Raw genomic sequence first — 22,628 nt, 5'->3', positions numbered from 1 at the left:
AAGGTCTGGGAGGTGTAAGTAGCCCCTCACGGGCCCAAGGTTCCCCATCAGCAATAAACTCAGTAGCCATCAACCTTTTCAGAATTGGGATCCTATCTTTAACTCGAACATGTACTTTAGGACCCACTCCTGAATTATTTGTTACTATACATTTGTATGGTGGTAGCACAGATGGGGAAGAAATGGAGGCAGTAAGAGATTTTACTTTCTTGGGCTCCATGATCACTGCAGATGGTGACAGCAGCCACGAAATTAAAAGACGCCTGTTTCTTGGGAGAAAAGCAGTGACAAACCTAAACAGCATCTTAAAAAGCAGAGACATCACCTTGCCAACAAAGGTCAGTATAATTAAAGCTATGGTTTTCCCAGTAGTGATGTATGGAAGTGAGCTGGACCAGAAAGAAGGCTGGTCGCCGAAGAATTGATGCTTTTGAATTATGGTGCTGGAGGAGATTCTTGAGAGTCCCATGGACTGCAAGAAGATCAAACCTATCAATTCTGAAGGAAATCAGCCCTGAGTGCTCACTGGAAGGACAGATCCTGAAGCTGAGGCTCCAATACTTTGGCCACCTCGTGAGAAGAGAAGACTCCCTGGAAAAGACCCTGATGTTGGGAAAGATGGAGGGCACAAGGAGAAGGGGATGACAGAGGACAAGATGGTTGGATACTGTTCTTGAAGCTACCAGCATGAGTTTGACCAAACTGTGGGAGGCAGTGGAAGACAGGAGTACCTGGCGTGCTCTGGTCCATGGGGTCACGAAGAGTCGGACACGACTAAACGACTAAACAACAACAAGCACTGCTAAACAGTGAGGCCCGCCGCACAGCTGAAAACCATTGATCTGACTTGCCATCAACTCCTGCTTCCTTGGAGGTGGAGAAGACAATACAAGTCACTTCCTCCCAATAATTTCATCCTCTCCATGGAAGGAATGTTCCTGAGTGAATTGTCTGCAGCACAGTAAACACCGCCAGATCAGTAATTGAAGTTTAACGGCAATGCACATAATAGAAGTAAGGGAAAGGAATAAGTATATTCACGGTGCTCTTGTTGGCACTTGCAATCAGCAAATCCACAAAACTGCAAGCAGTACGTTCCAACACACAACACACAGCTCCCAGGCTTTTCAGCAGAAAATCAAAACAATTGGGAAAACAGAGAAGCTGTTCCTTGGCAAATTATCCAGGGATAAGGAGCCAAAAATAAATCTGTCAGAATGCATTATCTCCTTTCACACTGCACAACCCATGTGCATCGGTGCAATGGAAGAAAGAGGCTCCACTCTTCCCAATTTTGCATTCTAAGCCACAAGTTACTCACGATCATCACTCTTCTTCTCTGAATGCTGCCCTCGTTCTCTTCCTCCCAATACACCAACTTTTTTTTAAAAAAAACTACTGTTGTATGGGCAGACACACATGCACAAGTATGCTTGGCACTGGTCAGTTTTCACCACAGAGCCAAGGCAAAACTGGAGTGACAGACAGCCCTGAGCTTCTGGGTTTATTTATTTGGCACATTACACAAAGGTTTCAGAGCAACCTACAGTGTAATTAAAAGCATAAGCAGGTAAAAAATACATTATAATACCAGCACACTCACACAATCACACATACAATTTATAAATAACAGGAAAAGCCAGCTGTTTGTAAAGCGTGGAACGGGATGTTCTGCTATATTTGGCTGGAGTTGTTCACCCTTCGCACAGTGGCGCTCAATCTATGACCAGCCTACAACACTGGAATCCCACTAAAGTTGTGCATCTTTTGCGTTTGTTTGTGGATGGGTGCTAGAGTCACATTTCAAGTTTCAGAAACAAAAGTCCTGAAATGTTTCTGCTGGGCATGCCCCGCTTTCTATTCCTTTTTTCTAGCAGCCTTCCAGAGAAACAAGAGAATGAAGAGCAAGACATAGAATTGCTTGGCTAAAGAAGCTACAAAGATAGCTTTCGGTTTTCCTTCTCCGGACACATGAACTAAAGCTATAAATAAATAAATACGGAGGAGGAAGATGGCAAAGGTTCTTAAGGTCAGGTTGTCCGAAAAGCCTGCTTCCTGTAAGCAGCAAAACATTAAGGATATTGATTTTGTTTAATTAAAGCAAATTAACAGTTAAGTGATAGCGAAAGTTAATTGCTCCTTAAAAAGCCATTCATATTTCTCTTGATTTAAATGAAAGCAGCCTTTGTATGAACAAGGAAGATTAATTTTCTGCCCTTGACAAAAGCATTACCAGAATAAGAGAAAGGCAGAACAGAAATTCAATTCATTCAGTCTTTTTTGGGTACATTAATAATTTCCTTTGACATATCCTGTTGCCGCTTTTCCACATGTACTTGCATTTTCAGAATTATATAGATGTCTCCCCCCATTAAAAAAAAAACCCCTCTATTATCCGAACAAAATACAGCAGCATTTTCAAGAAGATAAACCTGCCCTACACACACCTTGAAAGGTAGTGGGAATCTGCTTCAGAAAAGGAACCTTAAATTCTTCCTATTTTTCTTGAGGCGAAGCATGCAAGTTGATTCCTAAAGGAAGTCAGCCATCTTACTCCACCACAACGCTGGTCTTCCTAACCCTACTTGAAGCCCAGTGGTACACTATTTGAAGGAGCACCAACAAATTCAGGAGGAACTGTAGTGCTGTGTAGTTTGAATTCCAGTTCTATACACTGTATTTAAGAGGAGGAACATCAGCAAAACATGCCCTATTTAGATGTTTGAATGCTAAATAATTCAATCCTATACTCACTTAATCTGGGAATAAACAATACAAAATATGATTGCTTCTATACAAGGGTATGGTTAATATCTGGGGTCTATAATGATCCCTTTAGTTCTCTTTTCTATCAATTCAAAACCTCCTGGAAGTGCAGAAGTGAAACTTGGGGGGCAGCAACATTTTACTCCCCCCATCCCACTATTTTTAAGTGGGAAAGAGACTGGAATTTTTTAATTTAAAGAAATGTATGCCATACTTTTCTTCTTTGGAATGGTGAGTTGAAGTACAGTTGTAAAATATACTGCCGCAGACAAATTACACTGCTGCAGAACTCCTAGCTAAAAACATTAGAGGCACTAATGTCAATATTGATAATACTGAGGCCGCAGTTATCTGGATTACTGAACAGGCAACACCAGTGGGATCCAATTAGGAGCCTGCTAAGCACATCACTCCCACAGAATAGTGGCAAGGACCTTGTACAATACAAGCTCAGGGCCTCTGCTTCTCATCCATACATTTGCTCAAACTGAATGCTTTAAAATACACACAGCTACAGAACACAATTTAAGAGCTGAGCATCTTTTTTTCATTCATTGAAACCTTCCATTTCCATTTATGATCAAACCATGTTGTTGTTTAGTCGTTTAGTCGTGTCCGACTCTTCGTGACCCCATGGACCAGAGCACACCAGGCACTCCTGTCTTCCCCTGCCTCCCACAGTTTGGTCAAACTCATGCTGGTAGCTTCGAGAACACTGTCCAACCATCTTGTCCTCTGTCGTCCCCTTCTCCTGGTGCCCTCCATCTTTCCCAACATCAGGGTCTTTTCCAGGGAGTCTTCTCTTCTCATGAGGTGGCCAAAGTATTGTAAACTGGGTTGAATCTCTATCTACAAAGCAGTGGTGTTTGCCAGTTCCATATCCTGGCTTCTACTTCAGAAATCAAACCAGTTTCTGTCCAGATGTCAAGAGGAAACTGTGCTTGAAGAAAGCCTGGAAATTTCCTAAGAAGCCCCAGAGCATGTCTGTTCCTATTTTGCAACACAGTGGTACCTCGGTTTACAAACTTAATCCGTTCCGGAAGTCCGTTCTTAAACCGAAACCGTTCTTAAACCGAGGTGCGCTTTCCCTAATGAGGCCTCCCGCAGCCGGTGCCCTTCCACCATTCAGATTCCGTTCTTAGACTGAGGTAAAGTTCACAAACCAGGATGCTACTTCTGGTTTTGCGGAGTTCGTAAACCGAATAGTTCGTAAACAGGGCTGTTCTTAAACTGAGGTACCACTGTATGTCCAAATATAAAATTGGGTGTTAGTGTGTATATTTGAGAAAATGAATATAAGGTGGGTAAATGAAGGTAGGAACCACAACGTCCCTTGCTTGTTGCTGTTGTATAGTCGTATGCCTGGGGTGGGAGAGGTAAGATGTTTTGCACATTGGAGAGAGACTCAAACCTGCAATCGCCCAGGTGTGTTTGTCATTGCATTAATAGAGCGTATCACAGGGCTCCTCTGGCTGTCTCTACGTTAGGGATACTTCCTTACAAGTCATTATCATTGGTCCATCTAGTTCAGTATTGTCTACTCTGACTGGCAACAGCTCTCCAGGGTTTCAGGCAACATGATCTCTTGAGTTTTGGGGGCATGGCAATGTAACCAACAAACAAATCCCTCAGCCTGTGCACGTTGATTCCCTTTGTGGTAGCAGGGAATGAAGATGTCCTTTTCTACACAAAATAAGTAAACTATATCATACTTATACAGTTCAATATACAGTCATACCTCGGGTTAAAGACGCTTCAGGTTGAGCGTTTTCAGGTTGCGCTCTGCGGCGACCCGGAAGTAACAGAAAGTGTTACTTCCAGGTTTCGCCGCTCACGCAGACGTTCAAAATGACGTCACGCGCATGCGCAGACGCAGCGAATTGCGACCCGTGCATGCGGAGACGCGGGTTGCGTTCTGCTCTGGATGCAAATAGGGCTCTGGAATGGATCCCGTTCGCATCCAGAGGTACCACTGTACTGATTTATGATACACTTATTTCTGCGGGTCTACTCCGAACATGACTTGAGCTGGATGCACACCATGTCTTACCTTCTGGTAAGAATACTTAAGCAAAATCAAGAAAGAGCAACTCTACACTGTCAGGCTTGGTAGTGGTGGATAGAGTTATTTGTTTAGGACAGGGGTGGGAAACCTTTCTGGTCCGGGTGGGGCATAATGTTAGCTCCCCCACCTCTTGCAGGAGAAATGTGACAGACAGATGGGCCTTTTTTGCCCTCAGGTGTCTTCAGAAACCTCTTTCAAAGCACTAACTTGCCCAGCGCTTTGAAAGGGGCTTGTGAAGACCCAACCATCAGCTGGTCGTCATTGTATGGTCTCAAGCATTGGGTATGTGGGGAGTGGAATGAGGAGGCCTGGCAGCCCATGGGCCAGAGGTTCTCCACCATGGTTTAGGTTATTATTCCTGAGACTCAAAACTACCAGCAAATTTCCTTTTTGTCCCCGTCCAAATGCTAGCTCTGAGAAGTTCATAGTGGTTCTGTATGGGGTGGATTTCATTCCAAAGGGGGGGCGGGAATCTGCTTGGCACGGAATCAAATACAAATTATCGGCCTCTGGTGAGCCGCCACAAAACTGCAAGTTTGAACACTTTGAGCTTGCAATCTGATTTCTGCAAGTCTCAACATCATTCGTCTTTCAGACCTGGTTTTATCACACAGGTCACACACAACACTTCAAAGTTCAAAATGTTGCACCGTCACATATTCAGCCTTAAGAGCGTTAATTTTTTCCCCCTCCAGACATTTCTCACTGCATATAGTCAAGCCTCATCATGTCCAAAAACAGCCTCTCCCCACAAAATAGGATGAAAACGATGTTCTAGCAATGCCCTTTGCACTACACTGCAATTCAGAGTGTTTAACCCACTGGTGCTTGTCTGGTCTTATGTACGTCAGAAATCCAAACCAAAAATTTGAGGGTTATCCCACTTATTTGCCAAGTGACCACAAGATGATAGCTAGGCACATTCAAAAGATTCTTTGAATCTACTATCACGCCTCTTAAAGCCAAAATATAGCCAAGGAGTTAGACTAGTCAGATGGTTGTACACTAATAAAAGAATGAGCATGTAACACAACCAAAGATTTCTGCGGCATGTTAAAGGCTAACACATTTATTATGGCACAAACCTTGCAAGGAACAGTCTGGGAGTTGCTTTCAATTTGACATAGATGCTTGTACGTGACAAGAGTTCACACCACAACGGACACATGATTGCCACCTTAAATACATTTTTCTACTGCGACACAACCACAGGAATCTGGTGTGTAAAATGAGAGGTTGTGTCATCAGAGGTCATGGGAGGGATTCGCCTAATGCAGGGGTCAGCAAACTTTTTCAGCAGGGGGCCAGTCCACTGTCCCTCAGACCTTGTGGGGGGCCGGACTATGTTTCGAAGAAAAAAAATGAATGAATTCCTATGCCTCACAAATAACCCAGAGATGCATTTTAAATAAAAGCACACACTCTACTCATGTAAAAACACCAGGCAGGCCCCACAAATAACCCAGAGATGCATTTTAAATAAAAGGACACATTCTACTCATGTAAAAACACGTTGATTCCTGGACCGTCTGCGGGTCGGATTTAGAAGGCGATTGGGCCGGATCCAGTCCCTGGGCCTTAGTTTGCCTACCCATGGCCTAATGAGTCCCACTGGCAAAAGCCCTCAACAAGGTCTTCTGTGTGCACCATGATGCCCCTGAAATGGGGGACAGGGGTTCTGCGAGAACCCTCAGAACAGGAGAGAGGGATCGTTTCATCTGGCAAACCAAAATGCTTGCGCTGATTTAATCATCAACTTAGCATGGCATTGAATTCCTCCCCGTATCTTTTCAGGTGTGTCCCAGGCAGGCAATGAATGGACACGGGAAATGGCATTTCACTGAGACCATGGTCTATCTAGCTCAGCACTGACAATACTAATGGCAGTGGCTCTCCGAAATTTCAGGCAGGATTCTCTCCCAGCCCTACCTAGAGACGCCAGGAACTGAACCTTGTGATTCAACGCTCAATGAAACAGTTCTTAAGCACGACCATGCCATTCTGATCATATGCCTGTTTGACCCTTTACCAGTGTAAATTTGCAAAGTGGGGCAGTGCAGTTGATTCATCATCTCAGTCAGGAAACTTGACAGGCAGAAACAGCACATAGCTTCTTACTGGCATGTCGGGTGGACTGACTAACTCCAGGTGTTTTAAGTTCAGACTAGCTGTCAGAATAGCGAAATGTGACTCATTCAGAAATGGTGTTTACTAATCACCTAAATCACTGCAGACGTCTGAATGGATATCTGAAAATGGTTATCCATTAGGCATGTACAGTGGTACCTTGGAAGTCGAACAGAATCCGTTCCGGAAGTCCGTTCGACTTCCAAAACATTTGGAAACCAAGGTGCGGCTTCCGATTGGCTGCAGGAATCTCCTGCAGCCAATCAGAAGCCATGGAAGTCGCGTCAGACATTCGGGTTCCAAAGAACGTTCGAAAACCGGAACAATCACATCCAGTTTTTGATCGTTTGGGAGCTAAAACGTTCGACTCCCAAGGCGTTTGAAAACCAATGTACGACTGTACTGCTAATAGAAGACTGAGGAAGGCCAAAAGGTTGTGAAATATTAAAGCTACCCACTTTGAACAACTGCATTTGGAAGCCCACAATGGAGATGAAATGATGATTTTTCAAAATGCCTCAAGACCTGCTTGCATTAACGTATTGTATATTTCCCAGCACCATTTGTGCAAAGATTATAGACTTTTAAAGAAACTGGGTCGTAATCCTTTGGGGTTATAGCTGAGGAATTTATTTTCTATCTATTCTTAGGGGAGGAAGTTGAGGGAAATCCCCCCCCTCCTACCTTTCATTTCGACATTATTTCCCACAAGACAAGGCTAATGCATAACAAAATGTATCAGGACTCACCCCCCCCCCCGAACTCTGACAACACTTGCATGTTCCTCTGACAGAAAGGGGGGGCGGGAACCCGAATATGCAATTTGACCTGAGCAATTAAGCTCATTTCTTTTGTGAAACTTATAATGAAATGGATGGAATTTCCTTTTCAATACAGCTGCCTGTTCTAGTAATTGTCAAGGTAAATTGCACAGAAATACCTAATTTATTCACAAAAAGCCGCTGTGAAAGGGGATACTTTAGAGTATAAATGTCTCCTGGGGTTCACCACTTAAGATTTAAAGTGGCAAAGTATTTCTTGTTCATGAGATGTAACACCACAGGGCATTTTTATGGTAACTGGGAAACGAAACATCCCAACTCTGTAATTTATCAGCAATAGTTTTGCTGTACATAGGAATTTGTAGCCATCTCACTTATAAAATGAGGTTTGTAGCATCTAATTTTTAGTTATAAATATTAATAAGGTTTTTTAAAAAAGGAATTTCCATTTCTGAAAGCCAAGTCTTTATAAAATATCCTTTGGTCTATTTGTGTGGCTCAAAATCTGACTAAAAATTATGCTAAACTGCTCCAATCTCAATGTTTTAACTGTTTAAAGATTGGTTATGCAAAAGGAGAGAAAAAAGGAATTTTAAAAATGGGTCAAGTGAGGGCTTTCTGAATCCAAAGGAAACAGCTGCTTATTTCCCAGCAATTTTAGATAGATTGTGTATCAATTTTAGATAGATTGTGTATCAAATATTGCACCACAATGTCCAAAGAGGCAATGACAAGCTTTGCACATAGTCAGGACGTTTTGTGCAAAAGATTCCACGGGAGTAATTTATTTCTCGAGGCAGAAAGGAGCCCTGCAATGGTTTGTGTGTCACGAGCAAGTATTAGAATATAGGAGAGCTCTCGGGGTCTCAGAAGAGGAAGCAGCGGCTAGGAAAAAGCAAGCTAAATAATGCAAAAACCTTCAGCGAGAGAGAGAACGTGTCGGGCCTTGGCCAAGCGCCAAGATGATGCACAACTGGAAGTTCAGTTCTAGTGCCAAGTCGCAAACGGACATGAGGCAGGTAGAGTTCTTTGAAGGCAGGCAGGTGAGGTGGTCAAGGGCTGGAGAAAATGAAAGGAACATTGGAAGCTGCCTTGTCAGACCAATGGTCCATCTCACTCTGCACTGTGTACAGTGCCTGGAAGCAGCTATCTGGCATTCAGACAGGGGTCCTTCCCGGTCCTACAGGGAGATGCCAGGAACTGGAAGCGCCTGCATACTCTACCACTGAACTACAGAAGGCAAGATCACCTGCTGCAGGGTGAGGCCAGGTCTGTGTGGCTACGGTTCGAGACAAGGTGCTCTGCACGACGAACGGGACTTGGATGTTAACTGTCATACAAGCTCTGGACTGTCTCAACCAACTTCTGAGATCAATATTCAGGTTGCGGTGTGCGTTGGCTATATTCAGATTGCTGTGTCTGCCTAGAAGATGCCCTTGCTCTACAGAGGTGTCATCTGCAAGGTTTGTGGAGCAAAAATTAGCATCAAGTGTCACAGAAAATAAGCGAATACAGTGGTACCTCGGGTTAAGAACTTAATTCGTTCCGGAGGTCCGTTCTTAACCTGAAACTGTTCTTAACCTGAAGCACCACTTTAGCTAATGGGGCCTCCCGCTGCCGCCGCGCCACCAGAGCATGATTTCTGTTCTCATCCTGAAGCAAAGTTCTTAACCCGAGGGTTCCAGGCAGGGTTTCTCAAAAGTCCTATCCGGAGGCGCCCAGGAATTGATCCTGACACCTTCTGCATGCAAAGCAGATGCTCTACTATTGACCTACAGCCCTTCCTCACTGGAGACTTTCTGCTTGATGCCATGGTATGGGACTTCCTTCCAGCACCATATAGTATTGTTCCATCAGAAAACTCTAAAACATTTTGTTAGAAGACTGGGAGAGGGAAAATGTAGCTGGTCTATTGATATAACTACGCAATGACAGTGCAAACAGGAGACATCCACTTCCTGCAAGAACTATCATTCTCTAAAGTCTTCTCCCAAAATGGAGACCACTGTGGGCTTGTGCTAAAAGCTGTGGATCTGGCAGGCCTTTAAAGACTCCTTGCACTATCCCCCTTGGCCAGGGCTGCCAGAAGAAGCCGCTACACCAGCACTGAAGCAAGTCCCACATGCAACACAATGATATGCAGCATTTCGCCAGTATTGCGACTCAACCCAGTGTGTTGCAAAAGCAGAACATCGCCACATGTTTAAATGTTGGGCCAGTCACTGTCTCTTAGCCCAACCTACCTCACAAGATTGTTTTCAGCATAAATGGGGAGGGGAAAACTAAGTTTGTAGGAGGAAAAGCAGGATATAAATGTATGTATGTATGTATAAAATAAATATATAAATTCTTTAGAATGTATTATTAGGGTTCTAAACATTAGGCCGTTTTAGCTATGCAAAAGAGGGTTCTTTTTAAGTACCGTATTTCTTCTCAAATAGTTCAAATATACAGTCCAACCTATTGTAAATTGTAAGTTATTCAGGGACACAAAACACATTTCTTGGCGTAAAGAGGACTCGCTTTAACCGGTATTTTCCCACCTTCTGACGTAAATGACAAGCTTAAGTTCATTCTGGCATTGTTTTCCTATTTGATTAGCCATGCTAATTATGTCTCTGACTTTCTTTCTTTTTTGCCAGAATCATGAAACAATGGCAGAGGTTTTAGAGAGTAAGAAGAAGCATTGTCTCAGCCTTGCATGCGCCAACAGAAAAAGTTGCGTGGCCCCGTAATTACTTTCAGAGATTTCCTATGCAATCCTACTACGCACATCCAGCGATACTCACATGAAGTGAGTGGGAAAGGATCACCTCACACAAATATCAGCCAAGTACGTTTCAAAAGGGCTGGTCAGATGTTTCCATTCTGAAGATGAATTTAATGTGCTGATACCTGCAGTAGGTACCTGCAAGACACTTAACCACACCTAACTTCGGAGCAGTGAGAGATTTTACTTTCTTGGGCTCCATGATCAGTGCAGATGGTGACAGCAGCCACGAAATTAAAAGACGCCTGCTCCTTGGGAGAAAGGCGATGGCAAACCTAGACAGCATCTTAAAAAGCAGAGACATCACCTTGCCAACAAAGGTCCGTATAGTTAAAGCTATGGTTTTCCCAGTAGTGATGTATGGAAGTGAGAGCTGGACCATAAAGAAGGCGGATCGCCAAAGAATTGATGCTTTTGAATTATGGTGGAGACTCTTGAGAGTCCCATGGACTGCAAGAAGATCAAACCTATCTATTCTTGAGGAAATCAGCCCTGAGTGCTCACTGGAAGGACAGATCATGAAGCTGAGGCTCCAATACTTTGGCCACCTCATGAGAAGAGAAGACTCCCTGGAAAAGACCCTGATGCTGGGAAAGATGGAGGGCACAAGGAGAAGGGGACGACAGAGAACGAGATGGTTGGACAGTGTTCTCGAAGCTACAAACATGAGTCTGACCAAACTGCGGGAGGCAGCGGAAGACAGGAGTGCCTGGCGTGCTCTGGTCCATGGGGTCACAAAGAGTCCGACACGACTAAACGACCAAACAACAACAACAACAACTTCGGAGCAACGTATGAGTGTGAATGGATTCCCCTGACCTCTGCAATATGTTCCCAAACTGAAAGGAAAGGCAGGTCGTTGTGTAAGGGAAATGTGATGTCGGTTGCCATCTTACAGTGTAAATGTGGCAAATGCAATGAGGCCAAGACTTGCCACCAACCAGCCCCTTGCTCCCTTCAAACAATGTGTATACAAACCTGCACCGTTCTTTGCGGGAAACAACCAAGAAGTTCTTACCTCTAAGTACCCCGTGGAACCCAAGAGCTGTTATATAACTGAAAGCTTACTCAAATCCAATTCCTGTGGCCCGCAGGGCACAGCAAGACGTTCAACGCTACTGGATGTTACCAGCGGTGACAAGTAGCTTAATTCTGCCCCATTTACAACCTGCACCACACATGGGGTGCAATGTGAGAATGCGCTCAACGATGAATGTGGAAAGCTTCTAGGCCAGACGGCACGTAGGCACCACATGAAAAAGCCATGCCACACTATCTCATCCACGGTCGGAAACTGCAGCAAACCCCACAATGAACTAGCAACCCCTGAAAATCAAGCAACGAAGGAAGAACAAGAAACCAATACAGTGCTACCTTGGTTCTCAAACTTAATCTGTTCCGGAAGTCTGTTCCAAAACCAAAGCGTTCCAAAACCAAGGTGCACTTTCCCATAGAAGGTAATGCAAAATGGATTAACCCGTTCCAGACTTTTAAAAACAACCCCTAAAACAGAAATTTAACATGAATTTTACTATCGAATGAGACCATTGATCCATAAAATGAAAGCAATAAACAATATACTGCAGTCACACAATCAATCAATCAGTAGCTGAACTGGGTTCCACACAGTCACAAAAACAAAAAAGGAACAGCCACAAAAACACAAAGTAAATAGCAAAAACAGACCTCAGTGTAACACTCAAATCGGAAGTGCGGCACTCAAATCGGAAGCATAACATTCAAAACGGAGCGTGTGCGGCTTCCGAAAAAAGTTCGCAAACTGGAGCACTTGCTTCCGGGTCTGCAGTGCTTGGGCTCCAAGTTGTTTGAATACCAAGGTGTTTGAGAACCAAGGTACCACTGTACAGTGGTACCTCGGGTTACATACGCTTCAGGTTACATACGCTTCAGGTTACAAACTCTGCTAACCCATAAATATTACCTCAGGTTAAGAACTTTGCTTCAGGATGAGAACAGAAATTGTGCTCCGGCGGGGCGGCGACAGCAGGAGGCCCCATTAGCTAAAGTGGTGCTTCAGGTTAAGAACAGTTTCAGGTTAAGAACAGACCTCCGGAACGAATTAAGTACTTAACCCGAGGTACCACTGTATAGGATCACACAAAATGCCTGCTAGTTTAAGAGAAGCCATCTACACAGGTCTGGGCTTCTCACGTACAATCCTAAACAGAGTCACACCTATCTGCTAGACCAGGGATGGAAAACCTGAGGCATTCCGTATGCTATTGAGAGGGAAAGTCCAATGGTCAGGAATGATGAGAGTCTATGGTAGCATCTGGAGAGCCATCTGTTCCCCATTCCAGCACTAAACCCTTTTCCTTGGAAATAATCACAATTAACGTGCACCGGGCTGTAGTGCCAATAAGTGTTATTTAAGAATGCACAAAGGGGACTTTCAGGATCACATTTTAACTGCAGTGCAATACATTTCTCTAACTACTAACTTAATTTAATGTTTTCTGGAGAATGCCAGCTTTACATGAGATTAATCCCAAAGCTTTACCATAAAGAATAATCATTTCACAAGTAAGATGAATCATATAAGCTTTTCAGCAACAAAACTGCTGAGTATTAATTCCTATTGTTCAACAACAGCAGTAAATGGGAATATGACTAAACAAAGAAATGCCACTAGGATCTTAGAAATCCACTCCATATGAAATTAAGAACGCTGATCATGACCTTTTAAAATCCGTATGGGGAGAGGACAGCTGATGCCAGCAGGCTGACAGATAATTAGATTAAAAGGTTGCAAATTAAAAACAGACAAGTTCAACCTAGAGGGAAATTACACATTTTTAAAAACTGTTGAAAACCACTCTCCATTAGAACAGCAGGTCAGAGCTGCATGAGTTGAAGCTTTAAAGTGCTAGCTTCAGAAATTACTGACTGGAAAATTATAAAGGCTCTGTTACAACAGAATGTCAGTTTAAAAGGGATGCCAGCCTCAGATAAATATTAGAGCACCCTTTCTTTGTCTTCCATCTTGTACAAGCTATTGTACAGTTTAACCCCCTCCGCCTCTGCCAGTAAAAATCCACATTTCCTTCAGATACTGGAAGGGATCTGAGCAAGGGTTTTTGCTCCCCTCCCCCTTTTTTGATGGTTTTGGTGTTAAATGACCAATCGCCTCTGGCCCTCACACTCCCTCTGTCCCCAACCCAGCACACAGATTCGCTCACCAAATTCCCATTTATCACAAACCAACATTTCGTCCTTACATTCAAATGAGCAAATGAGTTTGCGCTCACCCTCCAAGGCAGAATTGCAAGCACCATTAAAAAAACCATGGTTTGGGATTCCAGTACGGATGGACCACAGTTTAATAATAATTCAGCTCTAGGGGCAAAGGGGCTAAACTTTCAGGGAGGAAAAGGGGCTGAAGGAACGTGTGAGCCCAGGGCTTTCTAACACAACTTCAAATTATAGTCTGGTTTTATACGCATCACAAGCTTACACGGGATATGATCCAGCATAAGGGCACTGCCAGATATCTTTAGAAAGGGAAATGAAAAATAATTTTTTGTTCAGCACTGGTAACGCATTGCAAAGGAAACCCTCCCACACTAAAATTGTGAGAAGCAAAGGCAACAGTGATAAGAATAGGAATGTGACGGTAATATTTGTCAAGCGTGAACATTACAAAGAAGCCTGAAGATGGCACGTGTCTTAATATATAGATTCCATTCTGAAGGTGCACTGTAAACTCTGCAGAGATTAAGAAAGGTGACTTGGTCTCAGTTATCCACCCTCTGGTAACCTCCAGGTTAAAAAGGTAAAAGGTAAAGGGACCCCTGACCATTAGGTCCAGTCGCGGACGACTCTAGGGTTGCGGCGCTCATCTCACTTTATTGGCCAAGGGAGCCGGCGTACAGCTTCCGGGTCATGTGGCCAGCATGACTAAGCCGCTTCTGGCGAACCACAGCAGCGCACGAAAACACTGTTTACCTTCCCGCCACAGCGGTACCTATTTATCTACTTGCACTTTGACGTGCTTTCAAACTGCTAGGTTGGCAGGAGCAGGGACCGAGCAATGGGAGCTCACCCCGTCAAGGGGATTCGAACCGCCGACCTTCTGATAGTCAAGTCCTAAGCTCTGTGGTTTAACTCACAGCACCACCCACAGGTTAGACTACTACAATATGTTACATGCAGTACTGCCTTGGAGATGTTGGTAATCTAGAAACTGCATTCAGTACTAATGGGGACTGCATGCTATGACCTGTAAAATTTAAACTGCATTGCTTTCAAAGTGCTGGTTTTGATGTTTAAAGCCCTTCACAGCCTAGGACCAGGACAACTGAAGAACCACTTTTCTCCATACAGTCATACCTTGGAAGTCGAACAGAATCCGTTCTAGAAGTCCATTTGACTTCCAAAATGTTCAGAAACCAAAGTGCGGCTTCTGATTGGCTGCTGGAAGCTCCTGCGGCCAATCGGAATCCATGGAAGCCCCGTTGGACATTCGGCTTCCAAAGGAACCTTCGAAAACACAAACACTTCCGGGTTTCGATCGTTCGGGAGCCGATTTAGGTATGTCTGTATATACTTCCCTTCCATTAATATAGTCTCTTCCTGCAGCTTTTCCTGCTGTCCAAGGTAAAGTTAGTGGCTACCCTGAGAAGTGAGGGACTTCTCAGTGGTAGCACCCCAGTGAGGTTCACCTAGCACCTGCTTTATTGCCCTCAGCACCAGGCAAACACATTATTTTAGAAGCAATGTTAATACTGCTATTTATGCTGCTGTTTTTATTTAGCGCATTACAACTTTGTTTCTCCCCATTCACATTTCTGCTGTTTTGATCCTTCTGTAAACTAGACATACACCATCACAAATAAGATTTTTAAGGGAATTCAACATCATGCAAGGTGATCGATAGCACATGGAACAATATCCCCATATCCCTTCTCCTGTTCCATAGATTTCCCCAGCCCCTCAAGCCAAATTTAGGGTGGGGTGTGCAGGGGCTTGTTGCACAAGCAGAAACTGACAGAACTCATTAACTGAATCCCAGCCTTTCTTACATATTTCTGAACATGACTTTTCCTCCCTTTGTCTCATTTTGATCCCAAACTTTCAGCCAAAGAGCTCAAGGAAAAATATAAGTGTTGCAGCAAGGGGCAGTAATTGAAGAACTCAAAGGCAGGTTAACATTTTTAGTATGAAATTAGTAATAGTGCACCTATGTGTTTTCCCTTATATCTGCACAAGTAAAAGTACTAGAGAGACATACTACTACTTTTCATGTGAGTTGAAAACTCAAGAGGTGGCACACGGATTATCCCTGCTCCAAAGGCCACTCAATGAACTTCAAGGTCCAGATGGCTTCTGAACCCAGGTTTCCCTGGTAGAAGCCTAACAGTCTTTGTGTGAAATCAGCCAGAGACTATTTGCAGCATATAGTTTGTACTTGTTTTGCAAATTAAAAAAAAAACAAAAACTGGAGGGAGAAGGCAGAGACATTATTTTACTCTCTATAAAAACCTCTTAGCAGCAAAGCAATAGCTGAATGCTTTTGCTTTAGAAGCAAATCAATTTGGCTCACACCATATATTCTTTCTCTTTTAGTGCCAATGTTCTAACAGGAAGGCTGAAAGTCTAACAGGAAAAGCATGCAAGCAATAGGAAGAAAAATGTTTGTATGTTTCACACCAATTTACATCCTGCCTTTCCACAAAAACAGCACTCATGGCAGAGCTTCTCCCTATAAATGGCCTAACTCAAGAGTGCATTCCCGTCCTATTTGCATTGATGGCACTTAAAAGCAACTTCCTTTAAAGTGAGCTACGCTGTTCAGACCCTCTTTATTTCCAAGGAAAGCAGGCAACAGCAGCCCCACACCAACATTTATTGCCCCAACATCAAGTCTTCTCATATTTTAATTCCAAGAACTCCTCAAGAACCACTCATGCAAGCTTCCTCAAAACAGCCCCCCAAGAAGAGGTGGGGAACTGTATTTCTCTCTAAGGTCAAGGGTAACCTGTCATCATGGTAGTGCATGGGCCAGAATCACAACAAGTTTTTTCCACCCTCTCCTTGCCCTGATCTTGCCCTCGACAGTAAAATTGGCTTCCAGGTGGAAAAATCAAAATTGGAGACTGAATTGTTAGAATCCAGTACTAAGAATTTGTCAAAAATGTACAATTTACTGCTGAAATGGAATACACAAGATGAAACGGTTAAATCAACTATGATTAAATGGGCTCAGGACATTGGTCATAATATTTTGTTTGCGGATTGGGAAATGTTGTGGACCACCGGGATGAAATTTACGGCATGTAATGCCTTAAGAGAAAATATTATGAAAATGATCTATAGGTGGTACATAACCCCAGTCAAGCTTGCAAAGATTTACCATTTGCCTGATAATAAATGTTGGAAATGTAAAGAAAAAGAAGGTACATTTTTTCACCTTTGGTGGACGTGCCCGAAGATTAAGGCATTCTGGGAAATGATCTATAATGAACTTAAAAAGGTATTTAAATATACCTTCCCTAAGAAACCAGAGGCCTTTCTCTTGGGTATTGTCGGCCAAGGGGTGTTAAAGACGGATATAACTTTCTTTATGTATGCTACAACAGCAGCTAGAATACTCATTGCAAAGTACTGGAAGACACAAGATCTACCCACACTGGAAGAATGGCAGATGAAGGTGATAGACTACATGGGCTTGGCAGAAATGACGAGCAGAATCCGAAACCAGGGAAGAGAAGCAGCGGAAGAGGAATGGAAAAAGTTCAAGGATTATCTAAAGAAATATTACAAAATTAATGAAAGTTAGAATGATGTTGGACTGGAAAGTAAATGGTTACTATTAGTAATGGTTAAGACAAGGAGAATAAGGAAGATTAGCTTAAATTTAAATTAAAATAAGGGAAGATTTGCTGAGTAATTGATTAGAACCTGGAATACAGAAAAGGGAGGCATGAGGAAGTCGGGGAAGAAAGGTTTAAGAAATTAAGATATGAAATGGTACTCGTTTTTTTTTGTTTTTTTTGTTTATGTATTTGTTGTATTTATGTTATGTTTGTGTGGTTATAAAAACTGCTTAATAAAAAATATTTAAAAAAAAAAGATCTTGCCCTCTGCCTCCCCTTTCTGCCCTTGCAGAAAGCTTCCCTCCGCCTCCTACAGTCCTTCTGTTTCAGCTCTCCTTGAAGCCACTTCCCTTCCTCAGTTTCCCCCAGACACATGAGATTCGGCTGAGGGCCACATGCAACTCTTGGTCCACAGATTGCCCGACTCTGCTCTGAATGCATGCTTCTCAAGTTTCCCAGGCCTAAGAGGAAAGCCTTGATTGCCAGTCAAAAATACTTGCAGTCCGAACAGAGAGACGTCAGCAGGAGAAGTGATGAAGGCATCAAAAAGCCACACCAGTCTTAGGCAACATTAAATACGGTACTTTCATCCATGTGCCCTGCACAAATTCATTGCACTGATGCTAGATTTCAGGACGCAGTGCAAGGAGCTGTGACCTCAACCTGGAAGACGGATCGTGGCACCAGATATTGTACATAACACCTGTGAAGACTTCTAGTGGTGCCCTCCATTGCCAGGTATGTCCTGCTGGAAACAGAAAAGTGCTTTCGCCCTGGCCTGTCTTTATATCCACTCAGTTGCCAAGGGCTTTTGTGACATCACAAGAAACCCACAGCCAATGGCAACAGGTGGAGAGGCATCATCTTCATTGCTTTGAGCCTCACAATGGTGGGTGGACCTATCAGTGATTGTGTGCTTGTTTATTCAGGAAGTGGGTGGAGCTGTGGTCTAAAGCACTGAGCCTCTTGGGCTCAGAAAGTCAGTGGTTCGAATCCCCGCGACGGAGTGAGCTCCTGCCAACCTAGCAATTCGAAAGCACACCAGGGCAACTAGATAAATAGGTACCGCTGCGGCAGAAAGATAAATGGTGTTTTCGTGTGCTCTGGTTTCTGTCACAGTGTCCCATTGTGCCAGAAGCTACTGTTAGGTCCATCATGAGACGTCTGCCAGCTTCCAACCACAGATACCAGCAGCCTTCAAGCAAGCAAACTTGCCTTATTATTGCTCCCTAGCATCCCACTGCCAGAGGATTGCCTCCTTCCATTCACCACTTTGCCTCCTCCAAGTGGCAGAAACCGGGGCAGTGCTGAATGTCACATCCATTGCCAGGTGTGTCCTGCTGGAAACAGAAAAGGGCTTTCCCCTTGGCCTGCCTTTATATCCACTCAGTTGCCAAGTGCTTTTGTGACATCACAAGAAACCCACAGCCAATGGCAACAGCTGGGGAGGCATCATCTTCATTGCTTTGAGCCTCACAATGGCGGGTGGACCTATCAGTGATTGTGTGCGTGTTTATTCGGGACATGGGTGGTGCTGTGGTCTAAACCACTGAGCCTCTTGGCCTGCCGATCAGAAGGTCAGTGGTTTGAATCCCCATGAGAAGGTGAGCTCCCGTTGCTCAGTCCCAGCTCCTGCCAACCTAGCAGTTCGTAAGCACACCAGTGCAAGTAGATAAACAGGTACCACTGCGGCAGGAAGGTAAATGGCGTTTCCGTGCACTCTGACTTCCATCACGGTGTCCCGTTGCACCAAAAGCGGTTTAGTCATGCTGACCACATGACCCAGAAAGCTGTCTGTGGACAAACACCAACTCCCTCGGCCTGAACGCGAGATGAGCGCCGCAACCCCAGTCACCTTTGACTGGACTTAATCGTCCAGTTGTTGTTTACCTTTTTTACCTAGGACCAGCAGGGCACAGCTGACTCCCCATGGTAAGTGTAAAGTTATTGGGGTGGTTGTCTCCTCAATTTTGTGTTATGCACGTCCCTTCCATGGCAGCCATTTTTTGACTGGTGTCTCCAGAACTCTTATCGAAATTCGTAATGTGCCCATTCATCCAAAAAGGAAGGCAACCCCTGATGTTTGGCCTCAGCCAATGCCTACTAGAATCAAGTTATTAAAACCAATGTTTAACATCCTGATTCCCAGCATGGAATGGAACTACAAGTCAATGGTGGTGTTTTTTTGGGGGGGGGTCACAGCTACGTTACTGGAAAGCAGAACCAGTAAGATCAAATGGGATTTTGCGTCCAACTAAACCCATTGGGTTGAGTTCCTTGTTCCTGGCTTGGAAAAATATCTCAGGAGGCCAGAATTAATTTAGACAGTACTGATTTTAACAAAATTCTCTTGGCTTTCTAAGGAGAAGCTAAACAAAATGCAATCCAGATCTTAGCTGCTTCCTCGCCTGCACCGATGGAAGCTAACGTGATCGGACGACAACGTGAGCAGTATTTTACAAGCCATTTTCATAATCAAAGCTAGCATGTACTATTGGATCTCGCTCTGGCATGCTGTGCTTTACAAGCCCATCTGGTCCTATTTAAACCAAATGATAGAATAATCCCCCCAAAGTTTGGGGATTCTTTCAAAGGGGAATCATTACTTTCACAACGCTTCTTGGGAGCATTATTTGATATAGACTGAAGCAACAGAGGCGTCGTGGGAAGAACAATGGCTACTCTGTCTACATAATAAAATGCCCAGTGTGCAAGCTGTCTGGCCCATTTAGACTGCTGAAAATATTATTATTTTCCCCCCTGGGTGGAAGAATTAAATTTACATTTTTCTCCCTGACTTACAGGACGCTTAGAAAATCCAACAAGTGAAAAATATTTAAGGGACACCACGGCTAGTAACTGTCACAATTTATTGCTGTTTCTACCATCATGGTCATATCAACCACAGAATATATATATATATATATATATATATATAGATATATACACACACACACACACACACACACACACACACACACACACATATATACATACACACTAAGGGACGCGGGTGGCGCAGTGGGTAAAACCTCAGCGCCTAGGGCTTGCCGATCACATGGTCGGCGGCTCGAATCCCCGCGGTGGGGTGAGCTCCCGTCTTTCGGTCCCAGCTCCTGCCCACCTAGCAGTTTGAAAGCACCCTTAAGTGCAAGTAGATAAATAGGTACCGCTTTATAGCGGGAAGGTAAATGGTGTTTCCGTGTGCTGCGCTGGTGCCGGCTCGCCAGAGCAGCTTTGTCACACTGGCCACGTGACCCGGAAGTGTCTCCGGACAGCGCTGGCCCCCGGCCTCTTAAGTGAGATGGGCGCACAACCCTAGAGTCGGACACGACCGGCCCGTACGGGCAGGGGTACCTTTACCTTTTTATATACACTAATCCAATATTAAAGAACAGAATCAACCCAAGGACATCTTTACATTAAAATGTACCTCAACCTTTGGGCAGCCACTGCAAATCTTGCAGCTCACAACTGATAGTTAGCAGAAACTTCAATGGGTATCTATTAACAGAAAAGGGTTTTGCCGCTGTCCCAGGGTTTTCTTTTGTGTGTATATTTAGGGGTTTTTTACCTCCTGGCTGATAGGATACATAGCTTCTGTTCAATTCCCCCTCCCCATATTTGTATATTTTTGTTGTTTTCACGAACAATATAAGTCAAAAATAAGTCAGAGAGACTTAAGGGGCTGTCGCTCTGCTCACGCTGGAGCCCCCTATGACTCACTCAGCCAGCTCACAGGTAAGGACAGCTTATCCCATTTTTAGCATAAGGTGGGGGGCTAAAAATTGCGGCTCACTTTCAGAGCTGGATCTCAACCTAGGACACTCATCTCATCATCCAACTCTACAGCAGACTCATTGTATGAATTTGGGTGTTTGCTTCTAACATGGAATTAATCTCCATATTGGGGGGAAATATCCACACTATTCTCTGTGCAGGTGAACTTTACACAGAAGTGTCTATATTGCTGTTGATGAACATGTCAGGAAGTCACATGCAGCACCCTAGCTTCCCTACAAAGCCACATGTAGTAACTTAAACATTTTTCTAAAATGATGTACATCATGGGTATGCAAACTAAGGCCCAGGGGCCGGATCCGGCCCAACTGCCTTCCAAATCTGGCCCGCCGACGGTCCAGGAATCAGCGTGTTTTTACATGAGTAGAATGTGTCCTTTTATTTAAAATGCATCTCTAGGTGATTTGTGGGGCATAGGAATTCGTTCTTTTTTCAAAATATAGTCCGCCCCCCACAAGGTGAGGGACAGTGGACTGGCCCCATGCTGAAAAAGTTTGCAGACCCCTGATGTACATGCTCAATATTTTCCTGAAGAGATTAATCCTGTCTTTGCACCACATTTGTTGAAGAAAAAAGTATTGCAATGGGGAAGGGAACAAGGTGTTATGTTCGTTTTCTCTAACAAGGTGCTCCCATATCTATAAATCATCACCCTAGCACAAATGCTATAACTCAAATTCTAAGGACTTTCAAACGGATTATAAAATGTCTGCGACTCCAAAGGATTAGGTCACATGCTGAAGCCTGCAGTTTTCAACTATATTCATGGCTTTCAGGCAGAAAGATGGAACAGCTGCATGACACATTCATCAGGAGAGACAGGGATTCATTTAAAATCGCTTGGGGGCAGGATGTTGGGGTGAAAATCAACTTCTCTCCATTCACAAAAGCTATGAGCTATCAAGCAGACTGCATGCCCACAGGCATTACAAACCCTCAGGATACCAGCCTCTTAAATCAAAACAATTCATCCCTTTGGACAGGTAATATTGTGTGACTAAGCAATACAATAAAGGACAGAGACATTTGCTTTCACCGTGAAGCAGACAGGAAAATGACTTATTTCCTGTTAGTCCCCCTTACTCATATCTCCCTTGTAATGCTACTGTTGCAAAGCACCTGAGCAAAAAACAAAACACAAATTCTGAACTAAGGGGTGTACCTTGCTCACCTTCTGCACAGATGGTTCATAATTCACAAATGCATCGCTTCCATGTTTTGCCCTATTTTGCCCCTCCACCCAAGACGCTGGCTCCCTCGGCCTGAAAAGCGAGATGAGTGACGCAACCCCATAGTCGCCTTTGACTGGACTTAACCATCCAGGGGTCCTTAAAAGGTAAAGGGACCCCTGACCATTAGGTCCAGTCATGACTGGGGTTGCGGTGCTCATCTCGCTTTATTGGGCGAGGGAGCCGGCGTACAGCTTCCGAGTCATGTAGCCAGCATGACAAAGCCGCTTCTGGCGGACCAGAGCAGCACAT

The 22,628-nt window shown here is 44.0% G+C and overlaps 1 protein-coding gene across 6 annotated transcripts in view; it reads right to left on the bottom strand.

Moving 5' to 3' along the window:
- SEMA4D (semaphorin 4D) overlaps positions 1 to 22,628 on the bottom strand; it is a 120,687-nt gene that overhangs the window by 73,783 nt on the left and 24,276 nt on the right. For 2 of the 6 annotated variants that reach the window (XM_083576732.1, XM_083576733.1), the window contains exon 3: positions 8,658 to 8,799. The exons of the other annotated variants lie outside the window; for them this stretch is intronic. The gene's annotated coding sequence lies outside the window, so the exon portion shown is untranslated. The remainder of the gene's footprint in view (positions 1 to 8,657; positions 8,800 to 22,628) is intronic. 6 annotated transcript variants of the gene reach the window in all.

This window comes from Podarcis filfolensis (genome assembly GCF_964270895.1).
Source record: "Podarcis filfolensis genome assembly, chromosome: 11".
In the NCBI taxonomy this organism is placed as follows: Eukaryota; Metazoa; Chordata; class Lepidosauria; order Squamata; family Lacertidae; genus Podarcis; species Podarcis filfolensis.
This window is presented reverse-complemented; position numbering and strand designations above follow the sequence as displayed.